The sequence below is a fragment of the Trichosurus vulpecula genome, chromosome 3 (genome assembly GCF_011100635.1).
Source record: "Trichosurus vulpecula isolate mTriVul1 chromosome 3, mTriVul1.pri, whole genome shotgun sequence".
NCBI lineage: Eukaryota > Metazoa > Chordata > Mammalia > Diprotodontia > Phalangeridae > Trichosurus > Trichosurus vulpecula.
Window position 1 is genome coordinate 444088515 of NC_050575.1, and position 22537 is coordinate 444111051.

Below are 22537 nucleotides of genomic sequence, written 5' to 3' on the forward strand. Positions count from 1 at the left end.
AGGACCCAAAGGGCCACATGCGGTCTCAAAGCTGCAGGTTCCTCACCCCTGAATAGCACATGGAAGAGGGTAGAAATCTATTTGGAAACACAAGGTATCAAACAGAAATGTTTAATTTATTGAATTGTATTTAATTCTATAGTACTCGAAGGTGCCATCGTCATTATTAGAAGCAGTACAGTGTTGTTAAGTTTGCACAGTTTTGGCACATTAGCCAGATGACCTAAGAGGCAGGGTCCAGCCTGGGAGGCACCAGAGACCTGCTTATGAGAGAAGACAGTCTCCATTCCCCTACACATGGGTTAGCACAGCTCCTTCCCAATGGATGGGAAGTCACGGTGGGCTGCATCTTTAAAAGCAGACTGGGATAATCTCAATCTCTCTCCATCCAAGGATAAAGGTCTTGTCTATGGGCACCCTGGACACAATGCCCCAAGCTGGGTGGCCCCTCTCCTTTTGGGCCCTAAGCTGGGTGCCCTGGAGAAACACTTGGGCTTTTTGTTTGCTTTATTTGTCCTTTTCGATTCTCAGTGTATGTTGAGGTGGAGGGGGTGGTTCCCTTCCCCTGGAAATGGGAATTCCAGCCATGGTGACCTTGGAGCCTGGATTCCAGACTGGACGCTGTTGCCATGCCATCAGGGAAGCCCTGAGAAGGCAGTAGGGGCAGGGGGAAAGAGGTTGGATTTGGAATTTGGCAGGACTGAGTTAAGCTGTGAACCTAACCCTTCTCCAAGGACTGAGGTGGCATAAGGAGGTATTTGTTGTTCTGTTGTGTCTGACTCTTTATAACCTTTATAACCCCTTTATAAGGGGTCTTCTTGGCAAGATACTGGAGCAGTTTCACACTTCCTTCTCCAGCTCACGTTAGAGATGGGGAACCTGAGGCAAACAGGTTTAAGTGACTTCCCCAGGGTCATACAGCTAGTAAGTGTCTGAGGCCAGATTTGAACTCAGGAAGAAGAGTCATGGCGGAATGTTGAATGTGTTATCAGATGTAATCACTGCATAGGTTCAATTCAATTTTTCAAGCATTTATTGGGCACCGTGCCATGTTAATCAATAAACATTTGTAAATCACCTACTGTGTACCAGACACTGTGCTAAAGGCTCCTCCAGAGCTGGAAGGAACCTCAGAGGTCATCTAGTTCAACTCTCACATATTACAAACAGGGAAACTGAGGCTCAAAGAACTTAAGTGAAGTGTTCAAGGTCACACAAGTAATAAACATCAGAGGCAGTTTGGAACTCAGGTCCTCTGATTCCAGACTGAGCAATCTACTCTCAGGCACTATGCTAGGCACTCAGGACACAAACACAAAGGCGAGGAATAGTTCAATGAAGGGGCAAGGGAAAGAAATGTGAGGGAAGGGGATCGATAAAGAAAATGACTATGATGTCCAAATACAAAGGCCTCAATAAAAGTGATTGTTTAAATCCCCAGGCTTGAAGGGGGGGAGGCCAGTTAGGTAAGGGCTGTGGGAGTTGGCAGGGTATAGCACCAACACAGTGAAACAGAAGCAGGTTACCCGCTCTCCCCTGCCCCCTACATACAGACATACACACCCAGAGACACGATGGCAGTACCTGGAATTAATCACTGAATCTAATGCAGATTGTCCCTGAGGCTTGCACCAAGTACAGATGTCTCCAGCCAGACTCCACACCATTTTGTAATGATACGCATTTCAAAGAATAATAAAAATGCAGCAAAAACAATCCTGTGAAGGCCTTTGTCACTGACAAGAGCATGATTTGTGTGTGTGGCTGCTGGCCCCGGCTCCCTCTTCATTAATTACACATCAATGCCACGGCTGACTCCCTGACACCAGGTCCAGATGAATACACCATGAGAGAGCACAGGGACCTGGCAGGTCTGACCCTGGGGTCTCCTGGGGTCCTCCGGGGCAGTGGTAATGACAAAAACAAACTGTGGGCCAGAGAATTTGCTGGTCTCCCCAGAAAGAGGAAATGAAGCCCCATTCCCAAAGAAGGAAGCTGCTGATTCTGGGGATTGGAACAAGGTGAGCTTCACAGAAGCAGAGATTCAGAGGGCCTTAGAGGCCCATCAGGTCTAACCCTCAATTTTGCAAATTAGGAAATTAAGGCACAGAAAAGTTAAGTTATGTGCCCAGGGTCAAACAGCTAGTAGTGTCTGAGGCAGGATTTAATCTTGGGTCTCCCTGCCCCCAGGTCCACTGCCCTACCCATTACGCTATCTGGGTACCTCCTGGCACATTTAGTGACTGGCAAGCCAACCAGGAGGACTAGGTAGGGATAGTTCAATTCCACAAACGTTTATCAACTACATGCAGGCTACTATGCTAGGTGCTAGGGAATATCTAAGGGTAAATAAAGCACAGACCCTTCCCTCAAAGGGCTTACACTCTAGAAAAGGACATAAGGCAAAGATCTAACTATAATACAAATTAATGAAAACAAAGTTGGCATTTAAAGGAACCTTATAGATCATATGGGTCCAAACCCCTTCATTTTTACAGATTGAAGAAACCACAGCCTAGAGAAGGAAAATAGTTCTCCCAAATTCACACAGCTAGCTGATGGATTGAATGAAGTATATAGGAGCACCTCCCTACTGTCAGAAGTGAAAGGTGATACTGACTGGCCAGACATTCTTAGGACCATAGCTAGGACTATACCAATCATAGGATTTTAGAGCCAGACCTGGAAAGGAACTCAGAGGGACTCAGTCCTTTCCTCATTTTACAGAAGAGGAAAATGAAGCCCAATTGACTTGCCCAAGGTCATACTGGCAATGTCATGGATAGGTTTGGAACTCTCGTCCTCTGACTCCAGAGCTAAACTCTTTGCCACTGTGCTACACTGACTCCAGTTAAGTGGTCCACCCCATGTAGTGCTCACTGAATACTAAGTTTTGAAAGTCTGGTTAAGATCTAATCCATTCTGTACAAAAATATTTATAGCAGCTCTTTTTGTGGCAGCAAAGAATTGGAAATCAAGGGGATGCCCATCAATTGGAGAATGGCTGAACAAGTTGTGATATATGAATGTGTGCTATAAGAAATGGGGAAGATACGGACTTCATAATAACCTGGAAAGGCCTACACGATCTGGTGCTGAGTGAGGGGAGCAGAACCAGGAGAACATTGAACACAACCAGAGACACATTGCTTCTGTGATGACTAACTCTGATGGACTTGGCTCTTCTCAGCAACACAAGCCTCAAAGACAGCTCCAAAGGACTCATGATGGAGAGAGCTGGCTACATCCAGAGGAAGAACTGTGGAGTCTGAATGCAGATTGAGGCAAAGTATTTGCTCTCTTGTTTCCTCTTCTCTCTTGGTTTTGTTTCTTGTCTCTCATGATTCATGCCATAGGTCATAATTCTTCTTTACAACTTGACTATTGTGTAAATAAGTTTAATGTGAAGGTTTATCTAGAATTTATATTGGACTTCATGCCGTCTTGGGGGGAGGGAAGGGAAGGGAAGAAAATTTGAAACTCAAGCACATGTAGAACTAAGTGTTATAAATTAAAATAAAAAATCTAATTATAAAAAAGATCTAATCCATTCAAACTAATTCTCGTGAGTCCCTACCTCATGAATTGTTCTCAAAAAACCCAAACTATTTTATTATCAATTACATGACTTCATGTGGTAGTAATGAAAACAGAGAGTACAGAGGAGGATAAAATTGGGAAATACATATGGTGCCGTGGAGAGAGAGCTGTCCCCAAAACCAGGAAATCCTGGCTTTGAGATCTACCTCTGACATTTGCTGGGTTGTGTGACCCTGAGGAAGTTACCAAAGTTCTCCGTGTTCTAGGCATTTAAGGCTAGAGCTACAAAAAAGATGCCTCACTGAATCGGCAGAGGGAATTTCCTCAGCTATTTTTATTGTTCAGTCGTTTTCAGTCATGCCTGGCTCTTCATGACCCCATTTGGGGTTTTCTTGGCAAAGATACTGGAGTGGTTTGCCATTTGCTTCTCCAGCTCATTTTACAGATGAGAAGGCTGAGGCAGACAGGGTGGAGTGACTTGCCCAGGGACACACAACCTATGAAGTATCTGAGGCCAGATTTGAACTCAAGAGGATGAGTCTTCCTGATTCTAGGCCCAGCACTTTATCCACCACACCACCCAGCTACCCCTCAACCCCAGAGTTCCCCATACCACTGAAATCAACGGTCCAGTCCCTATCCCTTTCTTAAAATCAGGAAAGCACATTAACACAACACACTCAAAAATTTCATTTCCCAAACTACAACCTTCTCACACTGTGGTCCCCAGCAGAGGAGCTAGTATAATTTCTGCATCCCCACCTCTACAAATCAATTCTCAGGTCCATCCTTCCAGCAAGAGAAAATAAAAAAGCATGAAGATTTGTCCTGTATAAAGACACTAAGAGCGCAGTGCTTGGATGAGCACAGTCTCTATTACTAAAATGGTGGAGGTTTAGGGTCAGAAATGGCAGGAAACTTTAGAGTAGCCCTGGGCACATCCTGGGCAACACAGCACATGCTGTTGCCAATCAGGAACCCTGGTTACTCCATGCAGTTGATTCTAATGCTGCATTCTCTGCTCCCAGGAACCCCACCCAGCTCCACATTACTGCTGCTGCTTCCACTGGCTTTAGGGATCCCAATCTAGACTAGGAAAGTTGCCATAATCATTCTCTTCTGCTTCGTTCTCCTCCCCTCCCTGTTCCTCCTCCTTCCCCTAATACTCAGAGGGTCATCCTTATACTGAATGGCCCAGAAACATTTCCCCAGGACACAGAGTGTTTCTACTCCCGTATCATTAGAGAAGTGCAGAGGAATACCAAAGGGGATCTTCTCTCAAGACTTACTGGTTGCCTACTGTGGATAATGCTTTGGATTGGAACTATGGGGGTTATCACAAAGATATGAACAGACCAGCATCCTTTCCATTGTCTCCTCAATTTCACTTCTCAGCTATACATTCTCTCTAGCACATCCTTCAAGCCTGAGGGATCAAAGCCTGAGTATCAAAGAATTACAAAGAAGGCCCTTTGAGACTTTTCATGGAGAACCAAGAGGCCCAGCCTGGAATCATTTCCTAGGGAGAAGGTGATAGCTTGGCCAAGGAACTCAAATGCTTTGTTGTTCAGTCATTTTTTCAGACATGTCAGACTCTTCATGACCCCATTTCAGGTTTTCTTGGCAGAGATACTGGAGTGGATTGCCATTTCCTTCTCCAGTTCATTTTACAGTTGAGGAAACTGAGGCAAACAAGGTGAAGTAACTTGCTCACCGTCACACACCTAGTAAATGTCTGAGACTAGATTTGAATTCAAGTCTTCATGATTCCAGGCCCAGGGTTTTATCCACTATAGCACCACCTAGCTGCCCTGTTCAAATATTACATATGGCATATTAAGAATATACATTAAGCATTACATACAGCCCATTATTTGTTAAGAAATGTGCAAATAGAGAAAAGTCTGGTCCTATACACCTGGCAATAATCAACAGAGAAAGATTCCAATGAAGTTATTTCCCTAGAAATAGATAAAAGGATAAGACTTAGGCAATGATGTGCTGGCAATTGGCCCGGGACGGGGGATGGGGAGGGGTGGGGGATATGCAGGACAGACTTTTAAGTTTAATGTGCATTATTAACCATTTCTCCATTGCTTTCTTAAGTCTAGACAACCAAACAAACAATAACTCAAGTCCTGGTCTGGAGCTTTTGCCAATTTCTGAGGGGTAGATGCTCACAATTTAACAATGGGCTCTGGAGACCTGGTTCCAGATGACTCTAGTATACCCCTAAATTTAGGCAAACTAATTGAATGGAAACCTGCTCAAGGACTATAATCCTGTTGGTATTTCCAGACACTCCTCAAACCAAATTTCTTAGTCCTCTTTCCAACCTATTACCTCAAAACCCAATACTCTACAATTTTCAAAATAAGTGTTAATCATCTTAACAGATAAACCAATCCTTATTCCATGTTTTAGGAAGACAGACTAAGGAAAGATAACATAACTGAAAATCATTGGACTGCCTGAAGGCCAGACAATATATTTCAAGAAATCATAACAAGAAGGAAGGGGTAGGGATGAGGAAGAGGCTGACTATCGAACCTCATTCTCTTCTCAACTATCTACACCCAGTTGGATACAGAAATATATTTTACTCAAAAGGTGACAAAGAATTGGAGACCAAAGTGCTGCCTCTCAATTGGGGAAGGGCTGATCTCATGGTATGTAAATATGATGGATACTCTCGTTCTGTAAGAACTCATGGAGAGGATAGTTTCAGAGCAACCTGGGGATGGTGTTCACCTGTGGAAATGCCTTCCTGGAATTTCTCAGAAAATTTATGGGTGTTTTTTTCCAAATCTCAAATCCCCCCAAAAAAATGAGGCAAGAAAGCATTAAAAGGTATTTTAATTCTCCTTCAAGAATTAAAAATTAACAAGCAACATAGAGATGTTAGTGGTTCAAAGGAACCCAGGGTAGCCAAGTCAAAAGCAAAAGCAGAAAGGCTGATGCATGGAGTTACATGTTAAAATGGACATATCTGGGAACCAGGACAGGAGCACGCAGGAAAGGAATGTCATGATTTTAGCCATCTTACTTTCAACTGCTGCCACTTTGCAAATGTGTTCATGGACCTATCTGCTGCTAATGTTGAGTCATTCCTGCAAATAAAATATGTTTTAATTCATTTATATGCACAGTATTCTTTACACCAAGTCCTATGAGTGGTGTTCCAAGTAATAAGTTTTAGAAGCAAAATAAATCCTTGAAATGGAAATTTTAACATCTAATTTCTGTGTAGTATCATTACCCTAGTTAGGAGATTTGGATGCTCCAAATATTAGCCAATAATGTTCACTGGCATCTTTCCAGTGTTTTAATATTCTCTATAAACTACAGACCTTTTAAAATACTACTCAACTTAATGTTTCTTGTAGACAAAAATTTTAGATATCCATAATAATGTGCAAAAGAGTATGAAGAATGTTGGAAGTATTTTATGAAAAATAGAGGAAATCAAACAGTTTGTGAGAAATAAATTATTTGGACCCCTACTCTATTCCAATCAGTATTAATCCATTTGATATTCTACACAAATAATATAGGGATAGATAGGTTCTTATAATGAGCTCCAACTTTAATGTAATGTTTACTACTTATTTACCAAGTTATAGGGCTCACTTGCACAACCATGAGAATGCTGACAAAGATAGTTCCATCCTGTTTTACTCAAATTCCCTGTCCAAATCCAGTATGGGTGGGATGCCTTGATGTTTTGCAAAGACCCCTCTTGTACAAAATGAGCAGGTGACTATTTTATGACCATCTAATGACCACTTAGTCAGTGGAGAAGCCCCATGCTTCACCCAAACTATGACACCCCTCCCTTCACCAATATGTCATTTTTGGCACTCAAGAGCGGGGTCTAGGGATGGACCCAATATGGCAGAGAGAAGACAGGTACTTGCCTGAGTATCTCCAAACCCCTCCAAAGACCTTTAAACAATTCCCTAAAACAAATCCTGGAGCAACAGAACCCACAAAAGGACAGGGTGAACCAATTTTCTAGCCCAAGAAAACTTAAAAATTTGGCAGGAAGGGCCTTTCAAACTGAGATGAGAGTGGAGCACAGTCCAGTGCAAGCTGTGCCAGCATAGACCAGGTCCCAGCAAACCAGGAGCAGGCTGTGGAAGTGAATGAATCAGAAGCTGCAACAGCTACTTCCAGAGCTCTCAGCCCACAGATGGTGAGGGGGTCAAATAACTGGTTAGAAGGAAATTACAGGGGTCTCTTTGCTGGCACTGGGGGCAGGACTCTGTTGCTTTGCCCATACTCAAATCCAGGTCACAGCTGTGGATGGCATTCCCAGGGTGAGAAAGAGCACTAGCACATCAGAGCTCATGGCTAGAGTGGAGCAGGGACCCTCATCATAGTTTCATGACAAGAAAGAGTGCTTGTGGTAACTCACAGACAAGAGCACAGGCCAGGAGAGTAATAAACACATCTCTCGTTAGATCATACCACCTTGAAAAAGCTGGAAAATTACAGGTCCCTAGAAATATCTCTGAAAACAGCTGCACAAGATCCCTGAAACTTAGGACAGTGTGCCCTTCACCCTGGAAGCAGAGTCACACTTTAGCAAAAAATTAAAAGACAAGTAATAGGCTGGAAAAATGAGGAAACCACAGAAAAAATTCTGACCATAGAAAGTTACCATGGTGACAAGGAAGATCAAAACATACACTCACAAGAAGACAGCAAAGTCAAAATCCCTACATACAAAGCCTCAAAGAAAAATATGAATTGGTCTCAGGCCATGAAAGAGCTCAAAAAGGATTTTAAAAATCAAATAAGAAAGGTAGAGGAAAAACTGGGAAGAGAACTGAGAGAGATGCAAGAAAATCATGAAAAAGAGTCAATAGCTTGGTAAAAGAGACGCAAAATAATACTGAAGAAAATAACACTTCAAAAAACAGAATAGGCCAAATGGTAAAAAGAAGCCCAAAAACCCAATGAAGAGAAGAATGTCTTGAAAAGAATAATTGACAAAGTAGAAAAAGATACACAAAAATTCACTGAAAAGGGGAGCTCATTAAAAATTGAATCAGCCAAATGGAAAAAAAGGTACAAAACCGTACTGAAGAAAATAATTCCTTAATAATTAGAATTGAGCAAGTGGAAGCTAATGACTCTATGAGACATCAAGACACAACCAAACAAAACAAAAAGAACAAAAACCAAGAAGACAATGTGAAATATCTTATTATAAAAACAACTGATCTGGAAAACAGATCCAGGAGAGATAATTTAAAAGTTATTGGACTGCCTGAATACCATGCTCAAAAAAAAAGAGCCTAGACAACCATTATGTAGAGCAATTTGGAACTATGCCCAAATATTTATAACACCTCTTTTCTGGTGGCAAAGAATTAGAAACTAAGGAGATGCCCATCAATTGGGGAATGGCTGAAGAATTTGTGGTACATGACTGTAATGGAATACTATTGTGATATAAGAAATAATGAGCTAGATGCTCTTAGAAAAACCTGGAGAGACTTACATGAACTGATACAAAGGGAAATGAATAGGACCAGGAGGATATTGTACACAGTAACAGCAACATACTAAGATGATAAACTGTGAATGACTTAGTTATTTTCAGAAATATAATGATCCAAGACAACTCTGAAGGATTTATCATGAAAAATCCTATCCATGCCCAGAGAAAGAACTGGTAGAGTCTGAATATAGATTGAAGCATACTTTTTCTTTGCTTTATTTTTCTTGGGCTTTCATTTTGGTTTATGTTTTCTTTTATAACATCACTAATAAAGAAATATGTTTTTGCATGATTACATATGCATAATCCATATCAAATTTCTTGCCTTCTCAATAAGAGGGATAGGGAGGGAAGGAGAGAATTAGGAACTCAATTTTAAAAATGAATGTTGAAATGAAAATTGTTTATAATTGGGGGGAAACAAAATGTTAATTTTTTTTAAAGAACAAGGTCTATCAACCAATGAGATTCGGTATTTTTCCATGCCTCTTTTGCACATTTGAGTATCAAATTCTATAAAACAACAAGGTACTGGAAGAAAGGGGCATCTCAGTTGATGAGGAAGATCTGAGGTCCACTTCATTAGAGGGGACCATGAGCCCTTTAATAAAGTGCCATTGACTCAAAGCTCTGCTTCAGTCTCTTTTATTATAGGTTGGACAATTATAGTCCCCACATTAATGGCACCCCAAAATGGGACTGAGATGCATGAACTTCAACTTCTTTTTAGGCTGGCCCCTGCAATAGGTCCAAAAAGGAAGTGCACACTAGGTCAAATTTTCGCCGATGGCTCCCTCACAGACACCAGAGAGGTTGGACTCCCCTTGCTGTCTGCACCTAAATTCTCTGAGTTTGAGGTAAGTCTCTTCAAGATTGGTAAGTCTACCTTGATTTACCCTAAATTTCATTTTCTTTAAGAAGGGTCCCTGATTGGGCTAAGAGGGACTGTTTGAACTTGTGAGTAATCTGTCTAAATTTATAAGCACTCAAATTCTATTTTGATAAAAATTTTATGGCTCAAATTTAACTTTTTCATACAATCTACTGTTTTTTTTTCCTCTGTGTTCATTACTTTCATTTTGATAAATTTTGTTGCATAATCACTAATAAAGGACCTTTCAGCCCTAGTTGACTGGTCTTAGGACCCTAAAGGTTAAGCCCAGAAAATAAGAATGAGAACCATTGGAGAATTTGCCAAAACAAATCCCTGAATATCACAGTGTAGAAAACTAACTTCCAAATAAGTAGAACTCAGGCAGCGTTAAGGCAATCAGTAAATGAGAAGATCACCCCCCCCCCATTTGAATAGGCTTCAGGTGAGGCTCCAGGTGGGGCCCATGAAGGGAGGTATGATTATATCTTCGCTCCCAAGTAGGCCCAAAACCCCTGTGGAGGGCTCTCACTCCTGGTGGTGAGCTGATGTGGAGACTCTGGCCAGCTGTAATTAATAGCCCTCCAGCTGAACTCAGATGTTGATGCTTTTTGGTAACTATGAATTGTATTTGGTCTGTTTGTAATTTGTTTGTATTTGCTCTGAAGTTCAGGGCGCTGGCTTTTTCCCCTGAATTAAGTGAATGATATTTGTTTGTTGGATTAAAGTAAGACTGTTAACCCCTTAATGTTGCTTTCCGTAGTAAAGCAGATCAAAAGAACCTGGGCTTGCTGTGTTCTGTGAGCTGGCTGTTGTCGGTTTTACACCCTCACAGCAGCTGCTAGCCAGATCGTTGAAACAGGCAGATAGAAGATTGCCCCCCTTGATTCATAATCCAAAGGGGGCCATCTCTGCTGTCTTCAATGGGGAACTTCTCAAGTGGAATAAGCTAAAAGGTGAGTATCTCAGGAATCTAGCCTAATTCTCGCAGGAGGAGTTCCTCCAAGGAGTGCCACTCCTGGTTGGGGATGCCGCCTGTAAAGATGGAGTCTGGAATAAGAGGATAAATGTATCCTATAGGATCACCATTGGGACAAGGGTTGACTCCCTATCCAGGGATGACTAAAATAAGAGTTACTAAGCTGTACAAAGTTTGGTTTGAGAATATAAAGAGTTTCGGGAATAGTTTTGGCCACAGATGGGACTCTTGATTACATAGGAAGTTACAGAATTTTACTGAACTGTCTCCCAAAATCAGCTTAGAACAAATGAACTATTGACATTGCTAAATTCTTCATCATTCTCATTTTTCTTCCCGTGATTATACTTTGGTAAAAGTCTAGAGAAATGGAACTTTAACCAGCTCTTCTATCCATTAGGGATTTGTTCTAAATACAAAATGCACTTTAAATGGGTGAACTCAATTGGCAAATTAGACTAAAGCAATTTGTACTATTACTAAATTGCAAATTTTATTGACAAGATTCTAAAAGAATTAACATAGTTAGGAAACAGAAAAAATATCTTGGGCTGACAGCAGGACTCCAGCTATAAGATGGCCATAAGTTCTATGCTTAATAAAGGAGACAGGTAAGATCTTGACTTCAAAACCTTCTAAAGAAAAACTTAGGAGAAGTTCAGGCCTGATTTAATGCTGTGTCTTGTTATATGTTCTGGGTATCTGTTTTGTAAATGATGAAACTAAGTTTAGGAATAGTGGGTTCTTTACTTCAAGTAGAATGGGACCTTATACAATCAGGAAAATCTTTAAGAGAATGAAAAAGAAGTGTGTGTATTTGCGTTATGCTATTCATGCTTTGCACTAACTCATAACTAACAGGTGTCTTACCTATGCCTTTTCTTTTGGCATGATCAACTGAAAGAAATAGGCTGTACAAAAAACTTCCAAAATAAGGCTTAAAAGAGGACAAATCTCTCTTTTTCCTCTGTTTCAACACTGGCCATGTTGGAGATTGCTGAGATGAAAGACAGATAACATAAATTAACTGAAAACTAAGACTAAAAAAGATTTAAAACCAAATTTGTGAAAAAGGAATGATCAAATTTATTTCATTTTTAAATTATAATCTGGATGTCTTTATAAAGTATTTTTATGAGCTTATGGGGTACTAGAAAACTGTAGAATTTAATGAAAACAACAACAAAATTCACAGATCAGTAATTCCTTAAAAGGGACCTTTAAAATGACTAGGAATTTATTTAAAGCTGAACTTTGCATTTTAAGAACTGTCTTATTAGTCATGATATATGTCTAGGAGAGATTCAATGAAATAGGAATTCTGGGAAGTGTTAAAATAAGAAAAATTTAGGGAATAGTATGGTTAAGTTTAGAATAAAACTCTTATGAGCTTAAATAATTTCACAATTCAGAATTTGAAAAAGGAAACCCATTTGCTAAGTCTGAAGAAGTTTTAGCTAGCCAATCTCTAAGACTGAAGTTCTGGGGTATCTATCTGTGAAATGGGTTTTAATTTTTGTATAGAATAAAGGCATACTAAAAAAACTGCACTTTAAGTTGGGATAACTTTATCATAGGAAGGAATTTTTATTCATTATAAGGCAGAGCAAGAAAATCTCAGACCATCTTCAGAAAAGAATAAAAGTGTGTAGAATTGGAGTTTGTTTACCCTTCTGTTGTTTACTACCTTTAAATACCTAACCTGAGGGCACCAAGCAAGTCCTGATTAGGGATCCCAGATTGCAGTGATTTCCAAAGTGCTCCCAGAAAAAGAAAAGTTGTTTTAAATCAGAGAGCAACTGAAGGTAAGTGAAGTTTAATGATACTACTGCAGTTTAAGTCAATTGTTTAGGTAAATTAAAACATAGCAAAACTTGTGTTGGAATCAATTGGTTAGTGAATATGAGATCAAATTATATAAATAAGGCTATAGTAAGAGAAAGAATTGTTAAAGATAAAATTAAACAAGAATATAAAAAATAGATATAGGAATAAATGAAGTGCAGGCACATCTAATAGATGGTGCTCAGATTACAAAAGATCAAGCTAAAATGAACATATGTCTTATGAAAGTATAAAATACTAAAATTTCGAGAGGGAAAAGCAAAACTTGCATTTTATTTTAGAACAAATAAACATTTTATAGAATGAAATGAGGAAACTTACAATATAAAAAATTCTCATCAGCTGGAAGTCATAAAACAAAGTGTTTTGGAATCTCTACTGAATGATATCTTACAATAGGAAAGTTGAGATAACAACCTTGCAAAGGTGAAGGTAGGATTCTCTTAACCTGTCCCCATCTTGGTAACTGTTTCTCTTTTGGCCAGTAACGCTGAGTATCTTCCCTTCCCAGTTTGATTTTTTTGTTGTTAAACTCATTTGTTGACTCATTTCTTAAAGAGGCCTGTTCACTGAATGGACGTTGCCTCACTCAAAGGAGGAACTTGAAAAGACCTTAGCTTAAAATGGCCAAGGTCTCCCAGTGCATCCTGGGCCATCTCTAGTTGTGCTGATTGATATCCGGCCGCTGGACCCAGATGGCTCTGGAGGAGAAAGTGAGACTGGTGACCTTGCACAGCCCTCCCTCACCCAAATCAAAGTCAATTGCTAGTCATGTCATCACCTCCCTGATGTCATGGTCTTCTTTGAGAATGAAGGACAAACCACACACAACGACACCCAAATAGTATAAGACATTGTCCTACCTTGTTAATTCTGAACCTGGCTATGACATCTTATCATATAATTGGCTGCCTATGACTCACACCTGAAATCAAACAGAACTAATGCTGCTGTGTCCCTGCCTTTCTCCTCACACAGCAAATTCCATTGATAAGGGCAAATTTAAAAGAAGATAAACCCTATTGGTAATTTTTCATTAAGTAATATATGCTAGTGAGGAATTATTTTGAATTGTCATTTGAATCAGATAATAGCAATCATGAAGCCTTACAATTGGTGGGTTATTTAGTTTATAAGAAATCACTCTATAATGTTCTTTCATTGTGATAATATGATTAGTGAAAAATGTGACACAATTTTCAAAATTGGCTTAAGAATTTTACCTGTAAAAATTGTTTGAAGCTTCTATCTAATAAAGGCAAGGACTCATTTTCTAATTCAGGCCCTCATGATGCAACAACTAAAATTCTCTGAAGTTTCAGGTGAATGGCATATTTTTATATACTTATTCTTTTTATAGCTCTACTTTTTATTGAGTTTGTGTCCAGAAGCAGATCTAGAAGGAAGAAGCTCCTTCAAAGCTAACCTGAGAATGTGGCTTCTTTTAGAAATATAAAATTCTGGGTCTTGAGTTTTTGTCATCTACATCAAGGACATGTGATTCTTAATAACTGAATCCATTGAAAGCTATGAAGCTCTGATTAGTAGGACTTGCTCTTAGACCTTGTAGGACTGTATTTGAGATTATTCTGAGTCTAATTACAGGTATAATCATCAAGGAATCCCAGTAGACCAATGATCCATGATGCTAGTAACCCTATGGGGTTGACATACAGGAACTACAGGTGGGATTCTCATGGGGAAGGTTGGGAGAATGATTCTAGGCATGGGCTAAGGTGAGTTTATCCTGACTTGATTTCCCCAGTATAACATTTCCTCTTGAATGTAAAATATCCCACATTTTAATCCCAGCTCAATTGGCTATCTATGTGACTCTAGCCTGGAACTGACATGAAATTAGGGAAGTATTTTCCCTTAAAATCCCTATTTTCTTTATATGCCAAATTTCTATAATCATTACAAGTTATCAGAACAAATATAATACTGAATTCTTATTTCGTAGATTAATACTGAAGATAAGATTTGAGCTATTTAGCCTAACATTTTAGTCTTTGCTAAAATTAATGTGAAGATAAGTGGGTATGGATGGAACAGTTTGTGGGACCAAAGTGTTGTTTGATTAATTACTAAGCCTAAAACAAAAGTATCTTCAGTTTTGGTTGTTTTAAAAAGGATAGAATATCTTGTGCTACCTAAATGGGGAAAGCCAATTTTATTTGGGTTTATTATTACCACCTGAATGCTAAGCATGTCCTGAAAGGCAGACATGTTTTATTTTAAATGACTTATTTGACCTACACTGTCTCGGATTGGCTACTCAGTGTATTTATACATCTTATCCCAGAACTTTTTCTGATATTTGCAATAATTTTGGCAACTTTTAAATGAATTCAGCTGTGTATCAGTAGTCATCATCATAAAAAATGTTCTGTTAATAATTTCTCCTGCAAAATTTCATCCTCCTAGCGGAGGGATGGGCAGCTAAAAGAAAGTAGCCACAAAGAGTGACATTTTCTCAGTTTTAATACATAGCTCTAACAAGATAAGGTAATTACATATGCCAAAGAGAAAATTTGTGTTCAGAATTTTCTTAATTTTTCAGTTCTTATTGAATTTGCCAACCTAAAAATGTAAATTCTCTGGTCTAGTGATGTTCATATTAATTCTATTAAGACTTGAGCTAGGTCTCACTATCTGACCTGGAAATCATCACAGCAAACTAGAATTGGATCAAGATCTATTTTGTCAGAGATTTTAAGAGAAGAGGGGATCTCTGCAAGTGACCTGAACTGGAGAAGCCAATCCACTGGAAGCTGTTCGGAAGCCCCGCTCATTCCAGTATTCCTAAGAGGAGAGATGCCCAGAGGACCACAGGATTGGACCAGGGAATGTTTCAGAGACTGGACAACTGTATGAAATGGGCTGAGTAGACATGACATCTTCATCACCATCATCATCCCCTCCAAATGATTCCTAATCCACCTGTTCCTGAGCCTGCAGTGACTGAATCTTCAAATTCTCCTTTTCAGTCTCCTACTTTGGCCTTTGCTCCACCACTGATGTAACAACTGATATTTCTTTTATTCATGGAAATCAACCTTTTCCTTAGTTTCCTTCACTTTCTATGCTAGAGCCCTCTAAATCTGTTTGTATTGTCTGTAAGGAAGTTGCCTTTCATCACCATGATGGGGTAACTGTCAAAATTGTTGAATTATTTTCATAAATGCAAAAGATTTCTAGAACCTGTATGTAGGTCAGACAACACTTGCGTTGTTGCACTTGAACAAATGCCCTATGATCCCCTGATTTACATATCCCTTCTGGTTCTTGGTCAGTGTGAGAGTCGCCTCAGACATTTATTGCATATTTAGCATATTGTGATTTAATGTTTAATAAAATGGAACATAATCAATATGTTATAACTTGTGGCCATTTCCCTCTTCTCTAAGGTCACCTTTGTGCCTCAGTAAGAGGATTTCCCCTTTCTGGTTTTGCATTGCCCGTAGAAGACTGCCCTCCATGCATTTAGATTGTAATGATCCAAAGAAAGATGCGGACCAAAGAAGGGGAATGTGAGAAATAATTCATTTGGACCACTACTCTATTCCAATCAGTATTAATCAGTTTATATTCCATATAAATCACATAGGGATAGATAGGTTCTTAGAGTGGGCCTCAAATTTTAATGTAATATTCACTACTTGTTCACCAAGTTATGAGGTTCACTTGCACAACCATGAGAATGCTGACAAGATATCTCCATCCTGTTTTACTCAAATTCTATGTCCAAACCCAGCAGGAGTTGGATGCCTTGATGCTTTGGAAAGTCCCCCAGTTTATTTTTGTACCTCCAGACCATTTTCTCTTCTCTGACATGATCAGGTAACCATTTTGTAACCATCATATGACCACTTAGTCAGTGGAGATGCCCCATGCTTCACCCAACCTGTAACCCCACTGCTAATATGTCATTTTTGGCCCTCAAGAGCAATGTCTATCAACCAATGAGATGCTGTATTTTGCTGTGCCTCCTTTGCATAGTTGGGTATTAAACCCTATAAAATCAAAGTACTAGAAGAAGGGGGCATTTCAGATCATGAGGAACATCTAAGGTCCACTTCATTAGAGGGGACCATGGACCCTTTAATAAAATACCATTGGCTTAGAGCTCTGCCTGAGTCTCTTTTATTGTAGGTTGGATAATTATGATCTCCATGGTTGCCAGATAGATTTTAAATCATTATCACAATATAATGAATGTTCAGAATAATAAAAACCATAGATTTATTATATTTTTAATGAAAATCTTTGATACTTCTAGTATATCCCTATCACAAAAAAGAGATTCACTGATTATTGTTATGGTTATTCATTAGAATTTTAAAACATGTAAATAAAATGTTCCAAAAAAAGAAAAACATGATTGCAGGAATTCTGATTTCTCAATCTTAGGTCCTGAAAATTAATATTTATCAGAAATTTGGAAACATTACTTAGAAACAATTGTATGAACTGATGCAAAATGAAGCGAGAAGAACCAGGAGAACATTTTATACAGTGACAGAAATGTTACTAAGACTAACTTTGAAAGAACGAAGAACCCTGATCAGAATAATGGCCAACCAGGATTTCAGAGGAGTTGTGATGAAGCACATTGCCCATCTCCTGAAAGAGAGATGAAGGACTGGACTCCAGAATAAGGTAGGTAGGCAGGCAGGTAGGTAGGTAGATAGATAGATAGACAGATAGACAGACAGACAGATAGATAGATACATAGGTAGATACATAGATGACAGATAGATAGACAGATAGATGACAGAGCAATGTAGAAATTTGTTTTGCATAACTATGGGTGTTTGTAACAAGGGTTTTGTTTTTCTTTTTTCACTTGCTGGAGGAAGATGGGCAGAAGAGAGAAAAAAATGGATTTTTGTTAATTAAAAAAAATTAAAATAAATTTTTAAAAATAAGGGGTTAGGAAACTGAAAAATACTCCCTGCATCAACTTTCAACCAGAGCAGGAAAGCTCAGGAGGGAGAGAGAGGCAGAAAACCAATAAACTCTTACTAATAATGATATGATAATTCCCTTAAGCAACACAGAGGTTTTGATGTATGCAGTGTCGGAAATACCCCCATGGATGAAATCACAGATCCATCAAAGCATCGATTTATCCAGAATAATCCTTCATCTCTGCATAGCACTTAGTACTTTTTCAAAGTGTGTTCACATGCATACATACGTATTTTTTCTGGTTAGAATCTGATAAGTACACACATAGTGAGTTACATATGGTAGATATTCTATCTTCATTTTAGAATGGGAAAAACTGAGTTCAGTGCTTATATTACAGAGGACCTGATTTCATATCCTACCTCTGACACTACCTGAGGAACCTTAGGCATGTCTCTTTATTGTCCTGGGACCCAGTTTCCTCATCTGTAAAATGAAGGGGCTGAACTAGATGGCCTATTCTTTCCAGATCCAGTATTCTATGATGCTATGATCCTTCTAAGGGACTTACTCAAGATGACACAGGGAGTTACTTCCCTTAGCCTAGAGGTAACCAGGTGGTTCATTGCATGGAGCTCTAGACTTGGAGTCCAGGAAGACCTGAGTTCGAATTTGACCCCAGACACTTATTAGTGGTATGGCTCCAGGCATGTTGCTTAACCTCTCTCTACCTCAGTTTTCTCATTTGGAAAATGGGGGTGATAATAGCACCTTCCTCCAAGAGTTGAGAAGATAAGATAAATTAATATTTATTAAGCACTTTACAAACCCTTATTAGCAGTAGTGATGATTATAATAATCAAAGAATATTAAACTCATAAATATCAGAACTATGATGAACCTTATAGAACACGTAGCCCAACCCTTTCATTTTATACACAAAGCATAGTGGTGGAGCTTAGACGCTAACTCAGGTCTCTCAGATTCTGGTACAATGGTCATTCCATACACTGAGCGACAGCACTTATTCGTAAGACCCTGCTATTAACCTTGCCCAAAAAACTAGCACCCCTTCCTCCCAATTCAGTACAATACTAGCAACTCGTCAATTGTTCAAGATCAGCTTGGGTGGCAAATCAACCAGCAGAAATAACAATACCTTGTTTTCAGACGGTGTTTTAAGATTTGCAATATGCTAGACATCCTTTTTTCTTTTTTAATTTGAGCTTCGAAACAGTTTTGTGAGGTAGATACTTGCATCATTCCTATGTTACAGATGACAAAACTGTCCTCGACTGAGTATCTAGTCAAGGGTGTTCTGGAGCCAGTTTATATGGCTAACCCAATTATTAACTTGTCAGTGTGAGCAGCTGCACCTCCACAATCAGCAAACTCTACGAATCGGGGCTTAATCTGTTGTTTTGCTGATCGTGTAGACCAGGCCTGCACAATCTGCTCAGGAGCTTGCCACAGGCCAAAGGATTGCAGGCTGCCAGAGAAAAATGTGGAGGAAAACAGCCTTCATATGCAGTGGCTATGTGCAAGTCCCTAGCAGGGTGTGCAGACCTGCTATAGGCTTAAGAAAGGGTCGTGGGGACGTTTCATTTCCTTTTATTATTCAGGACTCCTGGCCATTCCTCCTGCAATTTGGAGTTAACTAAACGTCTGCTTTAACATTAATCTCACCTGAACAAAAGTTGTCTCAGGGGATGGGAAGATTTACGTAAGAGCCTGAAGTATTCCTCAGGTAAGAAGCCAGAGGAAGAATCTCTAGGATCGCTGACTCCCGGGTGACTTGTAAATCCTCATTCTCAATCAGCCTATTTGTGAATCCTTCAAATGTAGTTCAATCTGTAACCTGACTTAGTTTACCTATGGAGTTTATTTGAGGAGGTTTGTTTCCTCGGGGGTGTATGAGATTATGCCTCTGTTTAAATTTGTTTAACTTTTATGACACTGAAGGAAGTGTAGGATTGTGGATCTATGTTCTCCCTAACTTTTATGGCCTAAGAGGAATGTACAAGGCTGCAATATGTAAGTGAATTATTTCTCTGTCACTCTGACTTAATTTTGCTTATAGGCAGCCTTGTCAGAATCCTAATGATGGTTCAGGTTTTCTCTGAGGCCTGAATCCACGCTCAAGCATAATAATAAAACCTAGGTTTTTACCTCCACAGTTTTTTTTGTTGTAGTAAGTACATATTTGGCAGTGGTTACCCACCACATGAACTCAGAGAGGAGATATTTCTAACATAACAAAAGTGGGAGAGAAAATATTAATTGTGCAAATCAAACTTGAAATTGTGTAAAGCTTTCACTTAAAGGGAGTTGTTAAACGTTTACCAGCACACCGCCGGACTCCAGAAGAGGACACCAATCAGGAAGCTATGACAATCGTCCAAGCAACAGCTATTTCCAGATCAAAACCAAACAGAGCTTTGTTCATCTGACTACAAGGAAGTCTGTATGATGAACGGCAACTTTCTGATAGATCAGCCCAGGTAGCAGTCGTTCTCCATTGAAAAAAAAGAGAGGTCAAGGGTTGTTTGCATTGTTGACAGAGAAGATAAGTGAACCAGGTCTGTTCAGAGTTCTTTTGTTCTGCCATCAAGTAACAGGTACTCTTCAATTTCCCTTAGTCTTTTCCATTTCAACTATTTCAGGCACCCAAACAAAGCACACCTGAAGTCCCAAACTCCTTGCCTTAACAGAACCACTCCCAGAAAGGATCCCAGAGCTAGGAAGAGGAAAGAAATGAGAGATTTGCTTTGAGGGCCCCTCCCGTCTCCTCCTTAATTCAGAGCACTTCTTTGCTCATCACCTGCTACTTCTTTGCAAAAATCAGTCTCCCTTCTGTGTCATCTGCAGATACTCCAGTCTTGAGGTGCAATTTATAATGATGTGTTCACAGGAAGTTTCCGCTACGACAAAGCATCCAAATGTGCTCAAACTGTTGTTGTAAAGGGATCTTTTCCCTCTAGCTATAAAGGTTCATTGCTGCAGCCACAATAGGCATGACCTCGAAATCAGTAGAAGCAAAATTAATTGAATGACTACAGAGAAACCAGAAAGCAATCCTGAGGGGAGAGGTAAAAGCGGTTGGCTCCTCTTCTCCAAACGCATAACTGCCCCCTTAATCCTCATCAAGGGGCTTTGTCTCAGAGTTGGATGATGTAGGCAGAGTCTTTGTTTCTCTGGTCCGGGCACCAAACCCAATGAGACCTCCCAAATGAAACACTAGAGGAGAGCCCAGGTCAGCGGAATGGACAGGAAAGGATCATAGATAATGACGCTAAGTGGGACATTCAAAGCACTTTGGGGGATAATACACATAACAGAGCATTAATATTGCAGAAGGCTAAACAATCCCACAAACAATAGATTCAGGCTGGGAAAACAAGGTGGAAATTCAAAAAGATCCCCTCCAGGCTTTTGTATTCTGGGCTTGTTATTTCTCTGGCTCACAGAAAACTTGCCTGAGGCAGTCACATCCTAGGCCTGTATTCTCTCCCAACTTACTAAACCAGGACTCTGGCCTTACTGATAGCATGTTCTTCTCTGCCCTCAGGGGAGTCTCACTTAGAGTCACCGAACCTGGGCCAGCCACCCAGCTGGCAGTGCTGGGGGCGAGAGCAGAATAGTCTGGAGGGAATGTGGTAAGATAATATAGAGAGAAACTGAGGCAAAGAAAATTGCTAATATAAGGACAGAAGTGGCTACCACCAAATTAATGTCACTCTAAATGACCCTAGCAATGTCAGAATGTCGATAGCATTCCCTTACAAGCCAGTGTCCGTTAGGTTGAGCTGAGTCACACCTGAAGTCCCATCCTGAGATCTTGGGGAATCTGGCTCAAGCCTTTGATGGCCTTGCCCATTTCCACTGGGACTCATGGCATGAAGGGAAAAACAGACAGAATGAAGTGGCTGTCTCTGCTTGGATTGCTGAGGCCAGCTGGGATCTCATGACCAGGGCTTGCTACCTCATGCTGCCTCCTTTCCTCCTCAGGCTATAAAAGACTTTCCCATGGGCCATTGGACATCCCTCAGGGTGGCAGGGTGGCTACCCTGTTATCTCAGTTAAAGACACTTTTTTCCTTAACTCAGGGCTTTGATTTATTTCAGGACTTGACCATTTACACACATGGAGGACCTTAGAAAAGTATGAATTCGTACCTCCCCAATGTTTCATAAATATCTCATGCGTACCCTTCAACATAAAGTCTGTCCTGATGCCTTGGCTGCTAGTTCTCTCCCTCCCACAACCAGTTTGCATTTATCTGGTACAGTTGACTCTCATCATTCACAGTACAGTCTACAAAGTCACCATAAAAACTAAAGTAGTGAATACTGAGCTATTGCTCCTAAGAAAAATCTAGGATTAGGTTTCTATACGCCTCTGGTCACAACATTTACTTTCTGGAAGGGCCTTGTGTAAAGATCAGCAAATTTCCTCTTCTTTTTTCTGGATGTACAGTAGTGTTGCTTCATTAACATTGAATTCATGACCAATAGCACCGGAACTCATGCACACATTTTCCCTGTGAGGCACAACCCAGCCTTTAGCACTTGGCCCAACACCTCAGCCTTCTGCTTGAGGACCATTTTAAACAGTAAAATCACCAACAAATATCACCAAAAATGTGAAAAATGTCGCATTAAATAAACCCTGAGAAAGATACTTGTTGAAACAAGAAGGCAGAGCATGGCCTTGTTCAACCTTAACTGAGAACGTGAACATTGGCTGACTCAAATTTTTGGCCACTCTGCATATGTCTGCTTAAACCCCTTTGAAATGCTGAGTGAACCCAAAAATTAAGCTGACTGGGAGCATTCTCCTGTTATGACTGATAAAGCCCAGGCACCTTGAACTGGACACC